This window comes from Rutidosis leptorrhynchoides, chromosome 10 (assembly GCF_046630445.1).
Source record: "Rutidosis leptorrhynchoides isolate AG116_Rl617_1_P2 chromosome 10, CSIRO_AGI_Rlap_v1, whole genome shotgun sequence".
NCBI classification, from domain to species: domain Eukaryota; kingdom Viridiplantae; phylum Streptophyta; class Magnoliopsida; order Asterales; family Asteraceae; genus Rutidosis; species Rutidosis leptorrhynchoides.
The window spans coordinates 46562517-46576850 of record NC_092342.1 but is presented as its reverse complement, the minus strand read 5'-3'; positions in this window follow the sequence as shown (position 1 = coordinate 46576850).

Sequence of the window (14334 nt, the reverse complement as noted above, 5' to 3'; positions counted from 1 at the left end):
CTCCCTCCCCTTTACCCCCCCCCCCCCTCCCCCCCCCCACACAAACGATATGGGAAAGGTGCCATGGGTGAATACTTAATGGCAGTGATGAAATTGTGTTTTTAATATGTAGCCAACAGGGGTCGAACTCATGACCTCCCCTAAAATATATTAACATCTGGTTTAGCTGCAAATATTCGTAAAAATAAATATGTAGTCATGCTTTAGTAACAGGAATTTGCGTGCAATTAATATATATATATATATATATATATATATATATATATATATATATATATATATATATATATATATATATATATATATAGTGGTAGGATCAAGGAGGAAGTAACCAAGCGGGGGGGAAGCAAATTGTTTTTTTTTTCGTTTTTTGAAAAAACTTTGTTCACGAACATTATAGATTGGATGAAAATATGAACATTTAATAAAGACACTTTGTGATAAATGTTTTTATTTTGGCGGCAAAATGCTCGAAGAAGTAATATATAACAATTATTGTGTTTTTCGAGCGTATGTTGAGGTTTTAGATATTAGGTTAGATATTAGGGTTTAGATATTAGGGTTTAGAAATTTAGGGTTTAGGGTTTAGATTTAGGGTTTAGATTTAGGATTTAGATTAAATTTTTAACACGAACGGTTTAGAGTCTATAAACCCAAAACACCAAACCCTAAACTCTAAATCGGGCAAAATTTTACTTCACAAAACATGAAGAAAAAAAACGTTCACATTCTTCACGAACAATACTATCTTGAATGTTATTTTTGTCGATCGTTTTCCCGCTTGAATAATAACATTCATCACGAAGTGTCTTTTCTAAATGTTCATATTTTCGTGTGATCTTGATGTCGTTCGTGTTAAAAACTCAATCTAAATCCAAAATCTAAACTCTAAATCTAAACCCTAAACCCTAAATTTCTAAACTCTGATATCTAAACCCTATAAACCCTAATATCTAAACCCTAATATCTAAAACCTCAACATACACTCGAAAAACACGATAATTGTTATATATTACTTCTTCGAGCGTTTTTCCGCCAAAATAAAAACATTTATCACAAAGTGTCTTTATTAAATGTTCATATTTTCATCCAATCTATAATGTTTGTGAACAAAGTTTTTTCAAAAAACAAAAAAACAAAAAACAAAAAAAAAATTGCTTCCCCCCGATTGGTTACTTCCCCCTTGATCCTACCACTATATATATATGTATATATATGTATATATATATGTATATATATATATATATGTGTGTGTGTGTGTGTGTGTGTGTGTGACACCGCTATTTTTTTTTATACGTGGCGGAAGCATTAACATTAATTAAACCATTATAATGACATAAATGTATAATAATTACATATCCAAATGATCTGAAAGTTAGCATTAAACTAATACATCTGGTGTCACATGACATTATAACAAAATTCAGTTTTAATGGAAAAGACACATCAGAGTTTCTTCATAGTCAAACATAACATCGCCATGCCCGTCTTCTCCCAAAAAGCACTATCTACAAAAGTTAATAACCTGCAAGGGAGGATATGGAGGGGAATTAGCACAAAGCTAAGTGAGTACGACTAACTACAGGCCATAACATACATAAGTGTTATACTAATCATGTCATATAGTCTAACACACAAACATCACCCAAGTGTCATCTACAGAGACTGGCGGCTTGGCCAAACCATTAACCACCAGCTGATCGGACTGGGGCTTACCAGAAGTTCCTCCACCACCGTGTGTATATATATATAATCCACACGTGACGGACGCGTCATTCACATATATATACACCACGATTGTCTAGGCTACCACAGAGGAACCCAACCCGCAGGTTGATCTCTCCTACCGAGGCTACCACACAATAAGGACGCACTGGGCTCCAGCAGATAAGCATCAACTAACATGCAGTCATCACAAAGTACTAACTAACCACAATAATAAGTATATCTAACAAGAATGGCAATCATAATATAACATGCTTCTATATACTATATTCTCCAGTTAGTCCCACTCACCAATTACCAGCAACCAGTTCAGATAATCTACTACTGAGCGGCTTCCTTATCTTTATCACCTGAGCATAAGGCAAATCAAGTTAGTTACTCTCCATTATCATCAAATAACACAATACAGAAATTTTTGTCAGAAAAAGTGTCCGCTAAAAGTATTTGCTTAACACTTATGCACTTTCAAAATTTACATCCTGAACATCAAAATACAAATGGGCAGCATAACGGCTAAAAATCGACACTTGGTAAAAATATTTCACTGCCAAAGACACTCGGTCGACTGTCTACACTCACTCGGCCGAGTGTCTAGTCACTCGGTCGATGGTCTCTCACAGACATACTCGGCTGTGGGTCTTACACACTCGGTCGATGGTCTAGTCGGTCGGTCGAGTGTCTCGAGACACTCGGCCGACTGTGTTTATCTGCAGAAGCTGAAGACAAAGTGACGGGTTTCACCCAAAATCGACCAATTCTTGCTCTAGAGCTCGATTAAGACCTCAAAACTGACCAAATCAAAGACACTAAGCATGTAGAAACATAAACCCACAAGATTTGGACTCAAACAACATCAAATCTAACCACTTTGACCCAAATTACTCACTTTGTAAAACTCTACACAAAAACCCAATTTTCTCAAAGATTAAAGCATGAAATGTTTTGATTCTTACCTTGATAGACTCAGTAAATCACAAAGAACAAGATAGTAAGAAAGATTTGAGCTCAAGAACAAGGATTTGAGATTAGGGTTTGGTGTAGGTGGAGAAGATGAAGGTACGGTGTGAGTTTGTGTGTGTGAATAATCTGGAAGCCAAAAGAAGAAATTAGAAGCACTAGTTCATCTAAAGTGGGTTAAATCCTACACTGTGCAACACACGGGTATTTATCAGTTATCTGATATCTTTCGTACATCATTTGGCAACCCAAACGAGGTCCAAATTAGATAAACAAACATGTTCTGTGACCCTTGTCACAAACTGGTCCTAACCACATCATTATTTAATAGTAAATATTAAATAAAAATAAAAGCATATATAATAACACAATACTAACTTAAGGGCAACTAGTAATCTTACAGCTAGGCCCAATCGAGGATGTTACAAATCTACCCCCTTAAGAAGATTCCGTCCTCGGAATCTGGTCAAGGTCAAACAACTGGGGATATTGCGCCCTCATTAACTCCTCGGTTTCCCACGTCAAGTTAGAACCTAAACTGTGTCGCCACTCCACTAACACCATAGGAATCTGTTTCTATCTTAGCTTTGTGACTTTCTTGCCTACTATTCTAATCGGCTCTTCTACTAGTTTCTTAGTCAAATCAACGTTTAAATCCTTCAATGGAAGAATTTGACTTTCATCGTCTACTTTACACTTTCTTAAATAACACACATTGAATGTGTTGTGAATTCCTGCTAACTCTGAAGGAAGATCTAAGACCGCCGTCTGATCATTCAAAATTTCTTTGATCGGAAATGGTCCAATAAATCTCGGCGCTAGTTTACCACGTTTACCAAACCTGATCACCCCTTTCCACGGCAAAACATTCAAGTATACACGATCACCTACATTAAATGTTACCGGACGTCTGCGCGGATCAGCATACATCTTTTGTCTATCTCTAGCTGCTTTTAACTTCTCACGTGCAATTTCGACCTTTTCTGCGGTTATCTGAACAATTTCGGGACCTGCAAATTGTTTCTCACCTACTTCTAACCAACACGTAGGAGTTATGCACTTGCGACCATATAACATTTCATACGGCGGCATTCCGATACTCGAATGATATGAATTGTTGTAAGCAAACTCTATTAATGGAAGATGTGTATCCCAAGAACCACCATATTCTAAGACACACGCTCTCAACATGTCTTCTAACGTTCGAATCGTTCATTCACTCTGACCGTCTGTTTGTGGATGATATAATGTACTTAGATTCACACGTGTACCCAGATTCTGTTGTAAACTATTCCAGAAGTTCGATACAAACCTAGTATCTCTGTCGGAAACTATAGACAACGGTACACCATGTCGACTAACGATTTCTTTCAAGTACAACTCTGCCAAATCACTCAACGAAGCTGTTTCACGAGTAGCTAAAAAATGAGCACTCTTTGTCAGACGATCCACTATCACCCAGATCATGCGGTGACCTTTCTGGGTTCGGGGTAACTTTGTTACAAAATCCATCGTTATAAGATCCCATTTCCACTGAGCAATTTCTAACTGTCATAGAGATCCATATGGTTTCTGATGTTTTGCCTTAACTTGCGCACCTATATAACACTTTTCGACGAAACTTGCAACATCAGTTTTCATTGTCGGCCACCAATACAGTGTTTTCAAGTCTCTATACATCTTTGTACTACCCGGATGCACTGACAATCTAGCTTTATGCGCTTCTGTAAGGATTAAATCCCTCAAATCTCCAAGCATAGGCACCCAAATACGGTCATTATAGGTCTTTAATCCTCTAGAATCATTGCATAGGTTAATTTTTCTTTTGGTCATTTGTTCAGTCTTTAGGTTCTCATCATTCAAAGCTACTAACTGAACAGTTTTCAATCGATGAATCAAGTCGGAAACTATCTCAATTCTCATAAATCTAACGTTTTCAACTGTTTTCTTGCGACTCAGAGCATCTGCGACCACATTTGCTTTACCCGGATGGTACTTAATCTCACAATCATAGTCTTTAATCAATTCTAAACATCGACGTTGACGCATATTTAATTCTTTCTGCGAAAAGATATATTGAAGACTCTGATGATCTGTATAGATTTCGCAATGCGTACCATACAAATAGTGTCTCCAAAGCTTCAAAGCAAACACAACTGCAGTTAACTCTAAGTCATGAGTAGGGTAATTTCGTTCATGATTCTTCAACTGTCGTGAAGCATACGCTATGACTTTATTTCTCTTCATCAAAACACAACCAAGACCTGCGCGTGATGCATCTCAGTAAACCACAAAATATTCTGTTCCCTCTGGTAAAGCTAAAATCAGCGCTTGACATAACAACTGTTTGAGAGTCTAAAAAGCCTTTTCTTGTTCATCACTCCATCGAAAGGCTACATCTTTTCTGGTTAGCTTATTTAATGGGCCTGCTATTTTGGAAAAGTCTTTGATAAACCGGCGGTAATAACCTGCTAAACCCAGAAAACTTTTAATTTATGTCGGCATTTTCAGCGAGTTCCAATTCATTACAGCTTCTATCTTAGACTGATCCACTTGATACCCTGTTCACAAATCACATGACCCAGAAACTGTACCTCCCGCAGCCAAAATTCACATTTGGAGAACTTAGCGTACAACTGTTCTTGTTTTAGAAGTTCTAACACCAACCTCATATGCTTAGCATGATCTTTCTCGGTTTTCGAATATATCAAGATATCATCTATAAAGACAATCACAAACTTGTCAAGATACTGACGACACACTCTGTTCATTAAATCCATAAACACTGCTGGCGCGTTTGTTAACCCGAATGGCATAACTAAAAATTCATAATGACCATATCTAGTTCTGAATGTTGTTTTCGGTATATCGTTCTCTGCAACACGTACCTGATGATACCCTGAACGTAAATCAATCTTTGAAAAGTAGGAAGCACCCTGTAACTGATCGAATAAATCGTCTATTCTTGGTAACGGATACTTATTCTTGATTGTTCTCTTATTTAAGTCGCGATAATCTATACACATTCTAAGCGACCCATATTTCTTTTTCACAAACAAAACAGGAGCACCCCACGGTGAAGAACTTGGTCGAATAAACCCCTTATCTAATAATTCCTGAATCTGAGACATCATTTCTCAGATTTCTGATGGAGCTAATCTGTAAGGAGCTTTTGCAACTGGTGTAGCACCTGGAACCAAATTAATTTTATACTCTACTTCACGTACTGGAGGTAACCCTGGTAAATCATCTGGAAACACTTGGGGAAATTCTGACACAACAGGAATATCGGTCACCTGCTTCTTTTCTTTCTTAACATCGATCACGTAGGCTAAGAACGAATCACACCCTTTCGATATCTCCTTCTGAGCTTTCATTAGGGAAACCATAGGAAAGTTAAATCCACTGCGCTCTCCCCTAGCTATCACTCGGGATCCGTCGGCCAAACGGAAAGAAATCATCTTCTTATCACACTTAATATTAGCCCTATTAGTTCTTAACCAATTCATGCATATGACTACATCAAAGCTAAGTATAGGCATCAGCAAACAGGTTAAAGGGAAAGAATGGCCCTCGATTTCGATGGTAATTCCAGACACAGATGATGTGCATGGAACCATTTTACCATCAGCTACTTCTATTCCCAAAGGCTCATCTAACATCCTAACAGGCAACTTCTACTTATCACAGAAGCCTAAGGACATAAAAGAACGATTCGCTCCAGAATCAAACAACACACGAGCTGGCAAGGAATTAACTAAAAACATACCGGTAATGAAGTCATCGGTAGTAGTTGCAGCGTCTACCGTCATCTAAAAATCCCCTGCCTCTGCTGTTAGAGGATTCTTTCTCTTCTGTCCGGCAGTAGAAGCAGAAGATCCCCCAGAAGTTACAGACCTCGCCCCTGACCCTGCCCCAGAACCGGATCTTGAACCAGATGGACAATTTGCTAATCTATGCCCCTCTTGATGGCAACTCTAACAAACATTAGACTTAAAAGAACAAGCTGTTGATTCATGACCTAACACTCCACATTTCAAACACCTTCTGGTCATTGGAGAACATGGGCCGGTATGGGTTGACTTACAAACATTACACCACCCAGACTGACTTGAACCTGATCCACTAATACCAGACTTACTTTTCTGTTTAAACCCGCCTGACTTTTTACCACGAAAACCGGATTGCTTACTCGACTGCTGAGTCGACTATCCACCTGATTGACTTTCTGATTTTCCCCCAAAAGATCCACCCATTGAACTTTCTCTTTTCGATGCCATTATATCACCTTCAGTATCCTTAGCTATCTCATGAGCCTGTGCCAAGGTTGTTGCAAATCTCGTAACTGTTATGTACTCCGGCTTAGTCACCCGCATGAAATGCTGAATTTTATCCTTTTCAGTCGGTACCCATTGTTGAACAAACCTTAACTTCGATGTAAAATCTCTGAAAACTTCATTAATCGTCATACTTTCTGTCATCTTCATGCTCAGAAACTCAGTTTTCAATCTCTCCATTTCATACTCAGAACAATACTGCTCACGAACCTTAGCAGCATATTGTTCCCAGGTAATCTGGCTGATCTGTTCTTTGGGTAAATATGCAGTAATAGAATCCCACCATTCCATTGCTTCACCCTTGAGAAGCCTACTAGCAAATAGCACCATGGATTCAGGCTCACAAAAACACGCTTCTAATGCTCTCTCCACTTCTCTTAGCCAATTGAGAGTCATCGTAGGGTTTGTGTGTCCAATGTACTCAGGAGGTTTGCAGTCCATAAACTATTTATAGGTACACTTCCTTCTTGTCTCAGGGACTTGAAATGGGTACATCATTTGATTAGGAAAATTCTGGTTAAACGGAAATGTCATTTGATAGTTTTGATAGGTATTTTGTGGAAACTGTGATTGGGAACTGTCACCGGCTTGATTATAAAGGTTTGAAGGAAAAGTTGTGTTTAACGCAGTGGTATTAGGGTTCCATTGCGCCCGTTCTTGTTCTAATTCTTTGATTTTCTCCTGAGCTTCTAATAATCGGCTTTGAAGGTTTATTACTTCTTGTGAGGTTTCCTCTTCTGATGACACATGTCCATCTTCCTCAGGAGCTCTGAAGATACCAGTTCCAGGGACAGTAGGGCCAGTAGCGTTTGCTTCATTATCTGCCATTACTGCACTACCACAACACTCACACCAAGGCTTAGTATAAACTCTGTTAGTACTAACAACTAACACATAACCTGTCCTAATACTCACTTAACCCATCCCCAGCATGTTATGTTTGACATGACTTTACTAAGTTTGGGAACATGACATTTATATCACAATGCACATGCTGCCAAACCAAGCTCTGATACCAACTTGTGACACCGCTATTTTTTTTTTATACGTGGCGGAAGCATTAACATTAATTAAACCATTATAATGACATAAATGTATAATAATTACATATCCAAATGATCTGACAGTTAGCATTAAACTAATACATCTGGTGTCATGTGACATTATAACAAAATTCAGTTTTAACGGAAAAGACACATCAGAGTTTCTTCATAGTCAAACATAACATCGCCATGCCCGTCTTCTCCCAAAAAGCACTATCTACAAAAGCTAATAACATGCAAGGGAGGATATGGAGGGGAATTAGCACAAAGCTAAGTGAGCACGACTAACTACAGGCCATAACATACATAAGTGTTATACTAATCATGTCATATAGTCTAACACACAAACATCACCCAAGTGCCGTCTAAAGAGACTCCTGCGGCTCGGCCAAACCATTAACCACCAGCTGATTGGACTGGGGCTTACCAGAAGTTCCTCCACCACCGTGTGTATATATATAATCCACACGCGACGGACGCGTCATTCACATATATATACACCACGATTGTCTAGGCTACCACAGAGGAACCCAACCCGCAGGTTGATCTCTCCTACCGAGGCTACCACATAATAGGGACGCACTGGGCTCCAGCAGACAAGCATCAACTAACATGCAGTCACCACAAAGTACTAACTAACCACAATAATAAGTATATCTAACAAGCATGGCAATCATAATATAACATGCTTCTTTATACTATATTCTCCAGTTAGTCCCACTCACCAATTATCAGCAACCAGCTCAGATAATCTACTACTGAGCGGCTTCCTTATCTTTATCACCTGAGCATAAGGCAAATCAAGTTAGTTACTGTCCATTATCATCAAATAACACAATACATAAATTTTTGTCAGAAAAAGTGTCCGCTAAAAATTTTTGCTTAACACACTTTCAAAGTTTACATCCTGGACATCAAAATACAAACGGGCAGCATAACGGCTAAAAATCAACACTTGATAAAAATATTTCACTGCCAAAGACACTCGGTCGACTGTCAGAGACAGTCGGCCGACTGTCTACACTCACTCGGCCGAGTGTCTAGTCACTCGGTCGATGGTCTCTCACATACACACTCGGCCGTGGGTCTTACACACTCAGTCGATGGTCTAGTCGGTCGGTCGAGTGTCTCGAGACACTCGGCCGACTGTGTTTATCTGGAGAAGCTGAAGACAAAGTGACAGATTTTACCCAAAATCGACCAATTCTTGCTCTAGAGCTCGATTACGACCTCAAAACTGACCAAATCAAAGACACTAAGCATGTAGAAACATAAACTCACAAGATTTGGACTCAAACAACATCAAATCTAACCACTTTGACCCAAATTACTCACTTTGTAAAACCTCTACACAAAAACCCAATTTTTTCAAAGATTAAAGCATGAAATGTTTTGATTCTTACCTTGATAGACTCAGTAAATTACAAAGAACAAGATAGTAAGAAAGATTTGAGCTCAAGAACAAGGATTTGAGATTAGGGTTTGGTGTAGGTGGAGAAGATGAAGGTACGGTGTGAGTTTGTGTGTGTGAATAATCTGGAAGCCAAAAGAAGAAATTAGAAGCACTAGTTCATCTAAAGTGGGTTAAATCCTACATTGTGCAACACGCAGGTATTTATCAGTTATCTGATATCTTTCGTACATCATTTGGCAACCCAAACGAGGTCCAAATTAGATAAACAAACTTGTTATGTGACCCTTGTCACAAACTGGTCCTAACCACAACATTATTAAATAGTAAATATTAAATAAAAATAAAAGCATATATAATAACACAATACTAACTTAAGGGCAACTAGTAATCTTACAGCTAGGCCCGATCGAGGATGTTACAATATATATATATATATATATATATATATATATATATATATATATATATATATATATATATATATATATATATATATATATATATATAGTCAAAAGTTCAAATTAGAACCTCAAAAAAGGCGAGAACTGCGAGAACTTTTAATATACTAAGATTTTCATATTTGAGTAGATTAAATCACCCATAAATGTTAATGAAGAATAAGAATTATAATAAAATAGTCTGGAAAAACTTATGTTATACCTATATAATCAAGTATATAGTTTCTCGTTCATAAGTTCATATTTGTTTGTGTAACATGTGAACAATTCAAATAATTAATAATTTAACATGTAATTTGCGGTAATGAACATATGTTTGTAAATAATATGAGCAATAATTAACATATGCATGTAATTTGTTGCATTTAAATGCATAAAAACTATGAAATTAAAAAGTTCTTGCAGTTCTCGCCCTTTTTGTGGTTCTCGTTTAAAACTGCCCTATATATATATATATATAGTAGAGGGACCAAATGAGAACCATTTTTAGAATGAGCACCCTGAGAACTTTCCTATTCGAGCAAAAAGTGGGACGCGACCGAACAAAAAACTACCATAGTCGAACAATTTTTTTTTTTTTTTTGTCTTTAGATGCATTTGTTTGCTTGGTTCTACATTTTATGTAGAACATGATGAAGAACAGCATGTAGAACATGCTGTTCTAAACTTGTTCTACATCAATTTTCATCAAATTAAGTTAGGGTTTAGATTTAGGGTTTAGATTTCAGGGTTTAGTGTTTAGATTTTAGGGTTTAGGGTTTAGATTTAGGGTTTAGAATGAGTTTTTTACACGAACAGTTACCCTAAATTCTAAACCCTAAACCCTAAACTCTAAATCGGGCTAAATCAAAAAAAAAAATGTTGATTTTTGAAAAAAACAGGTGAAAATCGAACACTTACGTTCTACATTTTTGTAGAACATGATGTGTAGAACAGAAATGTAGCACCAATTTTTATTTTGTGCTTGTAGAACATGGTGATATTCGAACAAAAATACTAGCATCAGAACAAAAATAGATGAATTCGAGCAATTTTTGGCTAATTCGAACATGTTCTACAATTTGTTGTTCTACAATTATTTGTTCTACAAAATAAAGATGTAGCTCAAATTTGTTCTAATACAACAAAATGGTTCGCCCTTGTTTTTTTTTGTTCGACTAACCCTACTTTTTGTTCGGCGGCGTCAATTTATTGTTCGACTATGAGTTCTCAGGTTCTCACAGTACTAAAGTTCTCAGGGGATCCCTCCCCTATATATATATATATATATATATATATATATATATATATATATATATATATATATATATATATATATATATATATATATATATATATATATATATATATATATATATATATATATATATATATATATGTGTGTGTGTGTGTGTGTGTGTGTATGTGTGTGTGTGTGTGTGTGTGTGTGTGTGTGGGCATGATCAATGGGGAAGTAACCAATGGGGGGGAAGCAAATTTTTTTTTTTCGTTTTTTTTGGAATTTTTTTTCCGGCTTCAAGATCACACGAAAAATGAACATTTAGAAGAGACACTTCGTGATGAATGTTATTATTTAGGCGGGAAAACGATCGACAAAAATAACATTCAAGATAATATTGTTCGTGAAGAATATGAACGTTTTTTTTCTTCATGTTTTGTGAAGTAAAACTTAGCCCGATTTAGAGTTTAGGGTTTAGGGTTTGGTGTTTTGGGTTTATTCCATAAACCCAAAGCACCAAACCCTAAACCCTAAACCCTAAACTCTAAACCGTTCGTGTTAAAAATTCAATTTAAATCCTAAATCTAAACCCTAAATCTAAACCCTAAACCCTAAATTTCTAAACCTTAATATCTAAACCCTATAAACCCTAATATCTAAACCCTAATATCTAAACCCCAATAGCTAAAACCTCAACATACGCTCGAAAAACACGATAATTGTTATATATTACTTCTTCGAGCGTTTTCCCGCCAAAATAAAAACATTTATCACAAAGTGTCTCTACTAAATGTTCATATTTTCATCCCATCTATAATGTTCGTGAACAAGGTTTTTTCAAAAAACGAATAAAAAAAAGTTTTTGCTTCCCCCCGACTGGTTACTTCCCTCTTGATCCTACCACTATATATATCTGTATATATATATATATATATATATATATATACATACATATATATATATATATATATATATATATATATATATATATATATATATATATACACACATACATACTAGGTTTTTGAGCCCATGCGTTGCACGGGTGTGTAAAAAACCGTGCAAAAATGTAATTTGCAATTCATATTAGAAAAAAAATAAGTATTTAAGAGCCCGTGCTGTTGACAAATTTTAAAAAATTCTTTTGAGTTTAAAAGCATGTGGTGTTGACAAATTTTAATTTTTTTTTTTTTTTTTTTGAGTTTAAGAGCCCGTGGTATTGACGAATTTTAAAAATTCTTATGAGTTTAAGAGCCCGTGATGTTGACAAATTTTAAAAGTGGTTTTGAGTGGTATTAGTAACTTAATGTCTACACTTTTTTTCTCACCATTAATTTTTTTATATACTACGTAATATTTAGAGTACAATAAAAATTTGTTATGGAACATAACATTAGTAAAGTATAAGTTATATTATTTTATAATTATTATATATAAATACTTTTTGTATTAAAATGTAACTCACAAATTTAATTTTAGAAAAGTTGTTAGTAATTTCAGCAAAATAATGGTACTCGGAGGAGTCGTCATGTATAATTAATATTATAATAGTTATATTTGCGTGTTCATAAATATTTTAATGACTTAAATTGTAAATTCAAATTACTTTCATATTTATCACTAAAAAATGCTTTGTTTGTTCTTACCATGAATATTTTTTTTAGTATCATAAATATTAATTATTAATTTAAATAAATAATAATAATATTAATATTAATATTTAATAATTAAATGATAAATGAAACTGAAAGTGTTACACGATTGTGCGTAATATTTTAAGTAACCAAATATTGCTTTATGGGGGTAAGGGCAACGTGGGTTTATTTTGCTATTTTAATTAATAAATTTATATTTATATATATATATATATATATAGATACATATATATACAAACATTCTAAAATAATTTTCAACCACAATTCATAAAAACTTTTTGATTATATATATATATATATATATATATATATATATATATATATATATATATATATATATATATATATATATATAGGGTGGGGATCCATGGAGAACCAAAGGTAGTAGAGAACTCATGGAACTCGTACAGATTTACTAAATCTGCGTGCAGATTCACATATTATTTTTTTCTGCAGATTTTTTTTTTCTGTTCAGTTTTTTTTTTTTTGCAGATTCAGTCAATCTGCGTGCAGATTGACGATTTTTTCTAGCTTTTTTTTTTTACAGATCGATTTTTTTTAGTTTTTTTATGCAGATTGAGTCAATCTGCGTTTTTTTTTTTAAGTTTTTTTTTTTTGCAGATCGACTTTTTTCTGTGTAGATTTGACTTTTTTTGTGCAGATTGACCTTTTTTTGCAGTTTTTTTTTTTTTTTTGCAGATTCACTTTTTTTTCTGTGCAGATTTACTATTTTTTTTTGCAGAATTTTTTTTTTTTTTTTGCAGATTGTATTTTTTTTCATAGATTGAAGCTCAATCTTCACATAGATTGAAGTTCAATCTATGAGTTCTATAGGTTCTCTACATACTCTAGTTCTCTAGGGATCCTTTCACTATATATATATATATATATATATATATATATATATATATATATATATATATATATATATATTGTTATATTTCAGTAGGCTTATAACTACCTTTAGTGGCCTAGTTCTTGACTGTAGACTAATAAGTATATAGAGAGAATATGAGAGAATATGAGAGAATATATATTTTAGTGTGTCTTTTATAAACTCATAACACACATATTTATACTCAAAAAATCTACTATACAATATCTATAATAATAATTAAATTAACATCCAATTTAACTTTTATAACACTCCCCCTTGGATGACAATTTTATTAGAGAATAACTAATATTGCCTCGTTAAAAACCTTGCTAAAGAAAACTCATTGGGATAAAACTTTAGCTAAGGGAAAAAGAGTGCAGCATAGAGTTGACTCCCCCTCAAGTAGGCAACGCCTGATTTGTTACATCTTCTGAACATGCCTCATGCCAATATTATGAATGTGTGTTCTGAAAATAGCAGTTGGAAGTGCTTTGGTGAAAAAAGGTCAGCAGAGTTTTTGCTGGACTGAACATATCTCATTTCAATCTGGTTGTCCTTAATGAGATTTTGAGTGTATGAGAAGAATCTAGGAGGTATGTGTTTTGTTCGGTCACTTTTGATATACCCTTCTTTCATCTGTGTTATGCAA